Genomic DNA, 12,166 nt, shown 5'->3' with positions numbered 1-12,166 from the left:
TTAAGCTAATTACCATAAATGACAAGTTGCTTCAGCTCCCTGTTCATATGCTACTCTCTGCCTGAAATTTCCTCAAAATTCCTTTAGATTTCTTCCTCTTACCCTATTCCCTCCCCTTTTATATATTCAAATAGTAGGTCTGTCAAGTGAGCAAATAATTGAATAAATGATAGAGTAGAATTACCATGAACCTCCAGAAGACACTGAAAACTAAAGCTTTTAGGTTTGCTCATATATGAACTTATAGATGGACATAAACATCTTCACATTTTACATTCTGTTAGAATTTTAATAGTAGTTCTACTTCCTTAGTTTCTATTTGGCTCAATAAAAACATTTTGACAATTCAAATAAACTGAGAAAGAATATTTTTACCTACTCACTACAGAAATATTACTCTGTCATATTTAGTTGACATTAGACCAGAGAAGGCAATGAAATCACACACACACACACACACACACACACACACACACACTACTATTTCTAAAGAATATTTTGCCATTGCTGATTTATTTACAGCTCTTAGGATCATTCTGGAGCCCCTATTTTCCATTATTTGGGGATAAAAGAAATGCAGAATCTGTGCTGGTGGTACCAGTACTTGGTTACAGTAACCAAATTGGTTATAACCTTATATTAAGCACTTTGGCAGAGAATTTGATGAGAGGAAATAGAAGAACATATAAAACATTATACCTTTCTCTTCCCCATATTTCTTTTCTCTTTATTTATTTATAGCTATACTTTTCACTTTCTCATAAATTCTTTAAGAATAAACATCTGGCTGTCCTTCGCTTGAAGTTTAAGACCTTTCTTTTAGAAGTTGTAACATATGCTGGAAGAAAAGCAGATTTAAATAATGAATTTTTTTTTCAAATTAAAGTTTTTTCTTCAACTGGTCCACAGATTAAGTATTTTTTTAAAAAAAATCCTAAAGGATAAAATTTAGAGAGATACCTAAAGGACCGATAATATCAAGGAATATTAATATTCATTATCAGAAAGTAGGTAAATGGAAACTAACTGGAAATAGACAAGTCACCTGCTTAGTCAGTTCTTGCTAGAAACATATTGGCTATTCTAAGATCAAATTTGAAAAGAAAGGTACTCCCATGGATCAGTTTGAGCCATCTGGAGAATCACTGATGTGCTCTCAGAACATTGTTAAGTTATAATGAAAGCCAGTTATGTAAATTCAGAAGGGGATAGAGAATAAGAGTGAGAGAGGAAGAGAAACAGGAGAACACTTACCTCCTGTTAGTTACATAAGAAAGATATTTGACTGAGCATTTTGGTTCCAGTCTGTAGTTGTGTGGAAGAAAGAAAATTAGGAGATTCTGGAATGGAGACCATTCCATCACATTAGCTGAACTATAAATTTAATGTGATATGATGATTGTTGCTAAGCTATGACACTCAATAATATGGGCTGCAGGAAGAAATTGTGAGAGGGACTTTAAGGGCACATACAGGGAACTTGGAAAGAGGGAGGGGAAAGAGAACAGACTCCCAGCTCCCTTCCTTATAAACAGTGTTGATATTTCAAAAGCACACACACAATAACAGCAGGGACATTTCTAAAATGAAGAAAAAGACAACTTCTTGTGATAGACTGGCTTACTCCTTGATGAGCCATGAAATTCTGTATTAAAAATGAATAAAAGTCATGATACTAAATCAGATTTTTTTGCAGCAGTGTTTTCTTTCTCAGACAAACCTTCATTTTACCAATTACCAGATTCTTTCAGGTGGGATAGTATTTTCAAAACATTCAGTTCAAGAAAAAGAAAATATAAAATACAAAAGTACAAAAGTGAGGCTATAACCTCAGAAAGAATCACCTTGATAAGAACATGTCTTCAATTGTGCATGACCCTCGTCTTACTTTACCTTTCAAACCAGACTCACTGTTTAGGTATCTTAGTAGGATATAACCTCTAGCATAACCGTAAAACTAATGCGTATCTGATACATTTGCATAATTATGGTAGTTGTGAATCCTTTGCTTTTGGAAGGGATTGAGAAAGGGAAAAAAGGAGGATACTAAAAAACTAGCAGAATATGATACAATTCTTGAGCCAGATGGACATTTGTAAGGATGGTTAGTGGAGAGAACAAAGACCATTAAACTTTGTAATAATAGAAGTAATTCTCATTGATTGGGCCTACTTACTGAGCAACTGTACTACATGCTTTGCATACATTAAAGTATATTTATGTATGCTTTATAGATGAAGTAACAGGTTCAGAGAAGCAAGATGCCCAAATGGATCTTGTATACTGGGATTCGAGTTCAGCTGATTCCAGCCTTGAGTTCTTGTCTTTCTACAACATTGCCTCTTCTGAATCTTGTAGATTGTTTACAATAAGCAAGTATATTGTAATGAATAAGCTTAAATATGATTATAAAATTCAAAATAAAATTTTGAGGGCAATAGCAAAACTAACACTTTAATGTATCATTTACAGTTTCTGAAAATTTTCTTACAACTAATATTTTATATTATATCATCTTATAGTTTCTGAAACATTTCACGAATCTTAGATCATTTGATCTTTATAATATCCCAGTGATAGGGGCAAAGTCATTATTTTCTTTACAGATGAAGTGACGGGAACTCGGAGATTAAGTAATTTATCTGTGATTCCCAAACTTGCAAACTGAAATTTGGATGCAGGCCTTAAGATTCCCAGTCCCAGGGAAGCCCAGATGGCTCAGTGGTTTAGTGCTGCCTTCAGCCCAGGGCATGATCTTGGAGACTTGGGATCTAGTCCCACGTCAGGCTCCCTACATGGAGCCTGCTTCTCCCTCTGCCTGTGTCTCTGCCTCTCTGTTTCTCATGAATAAGTAAATAAAATCTAGATTCCCAGTCCCAGGTGCCTTCTCATTCTTCTGGTGTCATGTGTAGTATAATGCAGGTTACTGGTATAGATTCACCTACAGATCAGAGCTTTACTATGAATTCCCTAAACCAGCACCACTAAGGTATTTAGAGTCCATAGGGCCCATTTCAGTATGTTTGGTCTATGTTTTTATTATAATTTAACTAACCCAATGTTCTTCAAAGCCCAAATTTTAGCCTACATAACAAGATAAGTGACTTAAATTATTACTAGTAATTATTACTAAATGCTGACATCTGGAAAGTGTCACCTGAGAAACATGAAGGCTTTATCTCCAATAAATATAGTCATTCAAGAGCAAAACAACAGTCTGATGTTTCTGAATATCTTTAATATCATTCAGTACATCCATAGTCTGAAAGAGATTTCTCCAAAATAAGCAAATGAGTTTCTCAACAAAGGGTGTAAGTTCTACTTGAGCTGGTAAAATCCAGCTACCTGGAATATTATAGGCACTCAATAATAAATTGATATTTAATAAGTTAATGAATATATGACAAAGTAGAGAGATTCAGTGAAATCACTTCCTATACCACTTGTAGGAGATTTGCTATTTTCTAATGAAGTAACTTACTTTATTTTTAATCTGATCAGAACTCAGTATCTTGATGAAGTTGTACATTTATGTGCAGAGTATGTTAGTGAAGCAAATGAAAGACATAAATTATTTGTATTATTGTGAGAATATTTGTTACCTGTAAAATTGTGTGTGATATAAATGAATTACCAAAACACATGAGAATCTAAATAACTTGAGAACAAATCATCCAGAAATTTCTTTATTTGAGGAATATATCCTAGTCAAAGAGAAGGACATATCCTATATGTATAGGATGATGAAGAGGCATAGATATATTCACTTGTGTGGAAATTTATAAAGTGATGTCAGAACATTTTTTTTTGTTTCTTTTCTTAATGACTAGGTGCTTCTAAGAAATGAGACATATTCTACCAAAAACACTGACCAACAGAAGTGAAGTGGGCTGCGGAGGGAATATAGGAATGGAAGATGTGCTTGAATAGGTTGCACAAGTGATTCTGATGGGTTCCTCTTCCCCTGCCTCCTCTCTTGTTTACTTGTTTAGATTTCCCTGTACTCAAAATTACAGATGTACTAATGGGAAATTTTGCCTCATCAAGTTTTGGCCCGTGATAATCTTTTATAGTTTTATAATAAAGATACTAGTTAATCATCATGCCTTTGAAACATTTACATGCATTTACTATATGTGCATAAATTCCACTTGTATCTTTATTAGTTAGAAATAAAAATCCACCAGGAAATGAATACCAGTCCTTTCAATTATAATTGTATGATCTTCATGGAGTAACTAAACCTCCTTGATTCTAGTAAAACAAGGATAGTTCCACATCTATGTTTCTTAAGAACATTAAAGAGCAAATAGGGAGAGTTTGTAGTATAATAACTGACATATAGTACTTGCTCAATAAATGTTCAATTGAAGTACTTATTCTTCTGCTCCTTTCAGTCAGTTGTTCCCAGTAAAATTTGAGAAATTCTTATTTAAGAGTTTTCCCTTTCAATTGTTACATCCCTGCAGTTTATTTTCCTTTTAAAACCTGGGCTGGGCTCGGGCTCTTGAACACAGCTGGACCACAGCTCCAATACTCTATGGAAATAAGAGCCTTCCAGGTAACAATACATTCACTGGGCACAGAGGGTGACAAGGTGGCCATTAATGAGGGTGAGATCAGAAAAGAAGTCAATGCCCCCAAGCCAAGACTAGGTCTTGGCCTGTCCATCTTCTTACCATCTTTTCTCTTTTCCTAATCTTTGCCTTTATTATTCCTTCTCTTCTCATATTCTGTCTGAAAACAGACTCTTAGTCCAACATATTTTCCTTTCATTAGTCCTTAGGAAAGACATGCTGTTTTGACCATTTCCATGTTAATAATGTGTTGCTGTTCAGCCATTTGGAATACGGATACATGTTCTTAAAGAATTGAATTAGCCCTTCCTTAGTTGGGGGATAGCTGGAGGTGTGGAGAGAGAATTTAATTCCTTTGCTAACCCAGCCAGCTATTAGGAGGAAATATATGTCAGGATCACCTTCTCAGAATTTTGTTCAATATCCTTGCTCTGGCTCAAATAACACTTTTCAAAGGGAACTTGTTTCTGGTTCTTCCCTGGAACCCGTGTCTAGTCCGCCATCTTCCAACAACAGATCATTGGAAAATTGCCCCTATTGTGTCAACTGGGATTTATCTTTAACCTTGGAATTCAGCTTTTGTGCTTGTTTATCCAATTTTCTATTTCTTCTTTTCCTTTCACAAAAGGAGGTGGCATGGTCTGATGGATGCCCAATTTAAGGCACAGGGGCAGAAAAAATTGATTCCAATTCATCCCTTTGTTGCTGGGAGGTAGAGGAATCATGAATGCTCTGTGCCTCATTTCCTCACCCAAATAATAAGGATAGTAATTTTAATATAACTTCCTCCTGAAATCTTCCTGCCTGGACACTTTCACTAGAGTCTAAATGCAAGGGTTGTTCTGTCTTGGACTCCGTGGCTCGGATGCCCCTGGTGGGAGTGATGTTTGGAGCACTCCAGTTTCATGGTGATCAGCCTTCAGATATTGCCCGAAGTACTACTTGGTGACACCCCCAGGGACCTAAAGAGATTATGGTGACTGCTTCCTCCAGGGTTAATCTGACAGCCATGTTTATAGTAATGGTCTCTGAGTAGATTGTTGGCTCTGGATCACTTCAAAAGATAAAATAGGATTTTGGTTTTTGAGATGATATTAAGACTAAGCATTTTAGAGTGCAGAAGAGAAAATAAAATTCTCATTTTTAGTACTTTTATTATAAAGTGGTAATAACTATGTCAGGATTGTTGTAAATGCTGAACTGATTAACAGAGCAAACAGTTATAAGCAGTTTATAAAAACCTAAACAAATTAGAGCCAATCTTTAATTCTCTGTATCTCAAAATGACCTCTTTCTCAGGACTTTGATTTGAATCTTATTCCCCTGTGATGAAAAAAAAAAAAATCCTCAACTTCATTCTGCTTTGTAAGGAATTTCTTTACCCTTTTCTATGCTTATCACCACATCACTTTTAAAATCAGCTTAGCAGAGCAACTGTGACCTTTACAATTGAAACCAAACATCTTCCTTTTTTATCAACAGGAGATTGTAGCTTCTGGCATGAAATTACCCAAGGTGATTTATTTATTTTTTAATTTTAGCATCTTAGAACAGACTCACCCAGTCCCACCTAATAGACATGTTTCCAAGTAATAAAGAAAAAGCTCATTTCAGAATAGAAACAACTTCAAATCTGAGCTGAATTTGCCTGGAGAACTTTGATTGGTTCATATCAGATCACTCACTTTACAGTAATTCCAAGTCTGTGGTCAGAAAATATGTGATACTCAGGTAGGTAGAGGAGACCCTCAATAAAACAGAAGCCAAGGGCCCTGGCATTCCACTCAGCAGTGCAATGAAAACACAGGCACTAATGAACCAGTCTCAGAATTGTCTTTCTGGGAATATCTGTCTGTTGCAGAAGGCTGGTTCTTCTGCAGAATCTTCTGAGCTTTCCTGGGAGGCTGCTGTCTGCTGTCGAAGGAGGACTTGCTGTGCTCTTGTACTCTAATCACTTGTGTAGCAACACAGGGTAATATCATTGTATCATCCAGCCAGCTGACAAGAAGAGATTAAGCATTATTTTAATGGCAATACATTAAAACTCCAAATTAGTCCCTGGAACTAGGGTGACCTCCCATGAACCTTTCCTATATGACTCAGAAGCAAGATGCAGCCAGGTTGTGGCCAAGATGGATTTTGAGAAAAGGCAAAATTTGACTTTTCTGCCTCCCTGGTTTCAGTAGCTGCTGCTGAGCCAGAGCTATTTGACACAAAGAGAGAAACCAGCAGAGCCTCTTAATGCCAGATTACTAAAAGGGCTCGAAGGAAATTTATTTTAAATGAAAAGAATTACTACTCAGAGTGATTTAAAATCCTAATGGTAACCATGGGTCTCCCCTGAACACCACCTCTCTTTGTTGAGCACTTACTGTGTGCCTTCACCACCAAAATGAAAACCCAAGGTGAAAGGGCAGCCTTGGAGTCTTTTGTCCTTTGTTCCTTCCAAGTGGCTGATTGTATTTTTGTAGTTTCAGTTCAAGTCTGCCAATTTGTATTAGCATATCATGAGCCTAGTTACTAAGAAAATGTGCCTGAAGAAAAAAATCAGAGTGCATTCATGGTCATTAAGCTTGTATCATGAGCATGAATCAGCAGTTTTGAACTGCACTGCTAGGGAAGAAACAGGCCTACAAGCCAGCAGAGTGCACAGGAAAAGTCTCCACTGCCTGGGCAAGCTCTGTGGTCCAGGTACACCACATCTACCTCTGATGAACTACCCAAGGGGCTGGGGAGAACCAGGGCTCAGAAGCTCCTCATTTCTGCATACCTGTATTTTCCCGACACTTTTACCAAATATTGACCAACTGTAAGGGCAAAAAGTACATCTGGCATTAGTTATGTGTGAATCTTTATATCTGAAAGAAACAAAAATTCATGTAAAAGAAGGGAAAATTAATTTACTCTGATTTTCTTTGTGAATTCTATATGGTTGGTATTTGAAAAACTAGTAGTAGTATGGCTGATTTATGTCTTGCACAGCAAATGAACAGGAGATGCAAAATGATTTGAAAAATCCTATAATGCTAACAGTAATAAAAATAATTGGCTGCCTGTTTTGTTCCCTCACAAAACACCCTTTAAATCTTCATTTATTTAGTTTTTAGTTTTTAAAAATGTATGTATTCATGAGAGACACAGAGAGAGAGGCAAAGACATAGGCAAAAGGAGAGGCAGGCTCCCTGTGGGGAGCCTGATGCAGGACTCGATCCCAGGACACCAGGTTCATGACCTGAGCTGAACGTAGACACTCATCACTGAACCACCCAAGTGCCCCTAAATCTTCATTTATTACATGGGGAGACTAAGGCATAGGCAAGTCAGGTGGCTTATCCAAGGCCAGAGGAGTTACTTGACAGTAAACCATTCCTTGAATCCAGATCTCCTTTCCCCCCCTCCCCCCAGTGCTTTCTTATTCTAGCACAATTAACAAGGCTATTGGTCAAAAACTCTCTACCATCTGTCAGCACTTTGGGCCAAGGCTTTTATCTCATGGACGGTCAGTGATCAGGGGCATATGATCAGTTGCCTGCATTAAAGAGCTTCATTTCATCAGACTGTTTTCTAAGGAGTTACAAATTTGAGCACAGTTGCCTCTGGGAGTAGCACCTAAAGTAGTGGGGAAGTCTGGAGCATGAAATGGGATGGTGTTTTGGAGGCAGGCACAGGAGGTATGTGTTCTCAGGACTCCTGAGTGTTCCTAAGAGGAGCAGCAGGGAGGGAGATAGGCAATGCTTAGGCCACACCCCACTTTCTTGCCAATCCTGCCCAGGACATCCTCTGTGTCTGATCTTGTGTGGCGTCATCTTTCTTTGTCTCCATCTTGATTCCCTAATACTGACAACTCCATGTTGATGGGATTATTTTGATGGTCTATACAAAGTCAAAATGTTCCTATTAATGATATACTATTGATTTATACTTCTTTCTGCATTGGTGTTCCTGAAAGAAGTGAGGGTTTTATTTACATTCATATCAGGTGGCTATATGTAGGGGCTCCTCTCAGGATGAACACTAAACACCAATGTGCACCACTATCAAATTTTATATTTTAAAACTGTTTTCGTGACATTTCTTTTTCATTTTAGAAAAAATATGAATATTTTATATACCTCAATAGAATTATTAGAATATCCCCTCATGATAGTATGACACTCTTGGGAAACCAGATCTTTTACAGGTGAAGACAAATAAAATATGAAGCTAACTCACATATGACTTTATCTTGGCTCTAGCAGCAAAGCGACTTTATAAAGTGTGATTATAAATAATTGAAAATGTTCTTAAATATGGAAAAGTTGAAATAAAAGTCATCCAGAGGGGGGAAAAACACACATTGCCATGATTTGTGTACATTTCTTAAATGATTCATAGAGTAGAAGTCCAAGCAAAAATATTTATTTAGTTCCTTGTTTGTTTACAAAATGTTTTTGTCAGAAATAACTTAACAGGAGCTATAATTGCTTTCTCTCAAATCTAATTTAAAATAAAAAAAAACACAAAGTAAGATTCATCATCATAAATGTTAGAGACTTGAGGACCAATCATTAATACACCATTTCCTCAAAACTTACAGATAAGCACACATGTATACTTGGCCAGGTGTGCTGGATTAGTCAAAACTGTGAAGTCAAATCGTGCTCGTGCTGTGTCTTATCCATTAAAGCTCTTCTCTCAGGGCTCTCTAGCTAAGGAAGTATGGACACATCCACTAGTTTTGAATGGGCTCTAAATGGATTCTGATGTTGAGCAAGGTCTCTCTTGAGCATGGTCTCTCAAGTCACATCACTTGAGCAACAGAGAGGATTTTACTTGAGAATGTTTGGTGTCCTCATCTAAAATGTAAAACTATTAATTATATCAACCTCTTAGGGCTAGAATGAGGAAAGAATGCCAGCATGTGTGTCAAAGCCCTTTATAAATGTATAGTGCTGACAAAACGTTAGGTCTCTTTTCTAGCTAGAGGACTAGTGGTACTGGTGGCTAACTCTGCTCTGATGGAAGCACCATACTGATTCAAACATGAAGGAATGTTCAACATGAAGATCCATTTAAACCTATTCAGTGAGTGTGCATGGTCTTCACATACATATCTGTGGAACTATTGCAAAATTATTTCATTTATGTAGTGGTAAATGAAAACATCAGAAAATCAGGGATACCATCCACTTTCTTCCACAAGGTAGCTGTATAGCCTTGAGTAAGTCATTTAACCATTCTCGGCCTTGTTTTTCTTATTGATGAAATATAAGATTTGGAGAGGGGCACATTTACAAGATTTTTTTAAATGATTTTATTTATTTATTCATGAGCAACAGAATGAGAGAGAGAGAGAGAGAGAGAGAGAGAGAGAGACAGGCTCCATGCAGAGCCTGACGTGGGATTTGATCCTGGGTCTCCAGGATCCCGCCCTGGGCTGAAGGTGGTGCTAAACCACTGAGCCACCTGGGCTGCCCTTGTGGCAGACTCATTTACAAGTTTTAAAGACATGAAAATAAAAGTAATGTGCTGAGCTGACCTTCTAAAACTCAAAATCCAGCTCATTTAATATAGGGTAAGCCCTGAGAATAATCCAGAAAAAGTTGTTCAATTCAGTTTTAACTTCTCAAAAATCACAGTTTACCAATAGGGAATATGATCCCCTCCCTCTACCCAGAGGAGAGGAAATGCAGAAGGGGATATAGTACCTTGTTTTTCAATCCACAGGGAAGACATACATTTTTCCTGAAGAAACAAATGTTTTATTCAAACAGCACCATGCACATCTGAGGAATACTTACGTTGGTGAAGACGATGAGAACAATGTAATCTAAAATTTGTCTTTGAGAAATAACTTAGTACTTGAAAAGAAATGGAACCACCAGTCAGAAACATTAGACAGAATTTAAATGTTAAAAAGGAAGTGACAGGGGCCTTGTTTCTCATAATTCTGTTGGCTGAATTGAGCATCTCCCCCTTGGAAGTATACCTTGTCTCCTGTCTCTCAGCAGTAGTGGAACACATGAGAAAAGTCAGGGAGGGGAAGAAGTAGGTCAACCCACTGTGACATGGAGATGCAGGAAGAGCAGTTATTAGCAATTCTGTTACAAGGATGGACTTGGAGATTGTTTTAGAGACAGAGGCTTGAGGTTGAAAGGAGACCCATTACTATCCATCTTGTAAGGCTGAGACAGCCATCCACACAGAACTCTACACCCATCATTGTCTTCATCGTCTGGATAGTTTGGAAAAATGTAATATTCTATTCTGTGCTGGTTAAATTTTTGGGTTTGGTTTTGGTTTTTCAGTGGAGGGAGGAATAATAAAAGGAACGAAAAAGTAGTAAATCATTTAGGAAGAAGGTAGAGGCTCTAGAAATAGTCTTTGTGGAAAGAATATCAGATGATATGTTTACAAGAAGGTAAATTTTGTTGCAAGGGAAATGAGGAACAAATCAATATGAGGTAAAGAAGTTGCCAAATCATAGGAAAGAGGAGAGACAGAAACATTTTTTGGACTTGTCAAAACAACTCATTATTGTACGCTCTATGCCAAGGTCTTAAGAGTCAGTACATTTATTTATGTTTGCTCTTCAGAAACTATTTAGTTGCAACATTCATCTCTCCCTACAGACAACATTGCATTATTTCTAAAATACTTATGGTACGTACTGTGCAGATTATATTATAATTGGGCATATTTTCCTAAGTAACTGACTTTTTTATTTCCCCAATCTTGTTTTACTACGTTTCTTTTTCTAGCACTGACTTTGAGATTTTTCCAAATCCTTGGAGGCAGAATATGCACAGAATATGCAAAGACACCATGTGTGGTCCAGTTCATGTTGAACACACTTGCTGCCAGGATGATTAAGAGTCAAAAGAAATTGTACACAAAGGGCAACGTAGGAGCCAATATCCAACTTGCTTTACTTGAGAAGTACACTGCGGAGAAGTGGAGGGTATTCTTCTAAACAAGTGCAAATGGGTGAAGTACTTCATCATCAGACTACCTTGTGCTTTAGCAGGGCTGCATCCAAAGATAGCTTTAAATGCACATAAATGACTCAGGCTCTGTAAGACAGAAAGAATGACAGGACAAAGAGAGATCAGTAAATATCCTGGAGGGTTGGTGCAAAGAGAATGGAAATAAAAATTAAAAAAAGTAATCTATGTCCAGGATTGGATTTAGAAGAACGTTAGTAAGGATTAACACACTGAAAATTCAGAGCCTATATGTCCAAGAGAAAGCCGCCTTGGCGGAAATGGTGTCAGAAACGGTAAATAAGAAAAGTCATTCCTCTACATTTGTTATTAGTATCACTACATTTTTTATTGCAGATTGTCCTGAGGGAACTAAATTATGTATGTTAACATCAACCAGTAACAAGTTAATAAAATGCATGTCCTCTTATGTATAGACTGAAGTTACTTGTGCTTCATCAGATTGTTTTGTAATAGTATCTTCCAAATATCCTTGGCTTCAAAAAGAAATTGCTGTAAAAAATAATGAATTTAGTGCTCAGAATCCCAACTTTGATAACAGGGCTTGTAGTCTTTTATCCTATTCATTTAAGAAATTTTATTTCCCCTTATTTGTTGGAAGTGTTT

At 37.0% G+C, this 12,166-nt stretch overlaps 1 protein-coding gene across 2 annotated transcripts in view; it reads left to right on the top strand.

The window, feature by feature from the left end:
• Positions 1-11,886, top strand: part of LOC112644266 (DDB1- and CUL4-associated factor 13-like) — a 205,509-nt gene extending 193,623 nt beyond the window's left edge. The window contains exon 8 of one of the 2 annotated variants that reach the window (XR_007412614.1): positions 11,318-11,886. The gene's annotated coding sequence lies outside the window, so the exon portion shown is untranslated. The remainder of the gene's footprint in view (positions 1-11,317) is intronic. The other variant, XR_007412620.1, reaches the window with a different exon arrangement.
• The last annotated feature ends 280 nt before the right edge of the window (positions 11,887-12,166 follow it).

The sequence above is a fragment of the Canis lupus genome, chromosome 1, assembly GCF_003254725.2.
Source record: "Canis lupus dingo isolate Sandy chromosome 1, ASM325472v2, whole genome shotgun sequence".
Lineage (NCBI taxonomy): Eukaryota > Metazoa > Chordata > Mammalia > Carnivora > Canidae > Canis > Canis lupus.
This window is presented reverse-complemented; position numbering and strand designations above follow the sequence as displayed.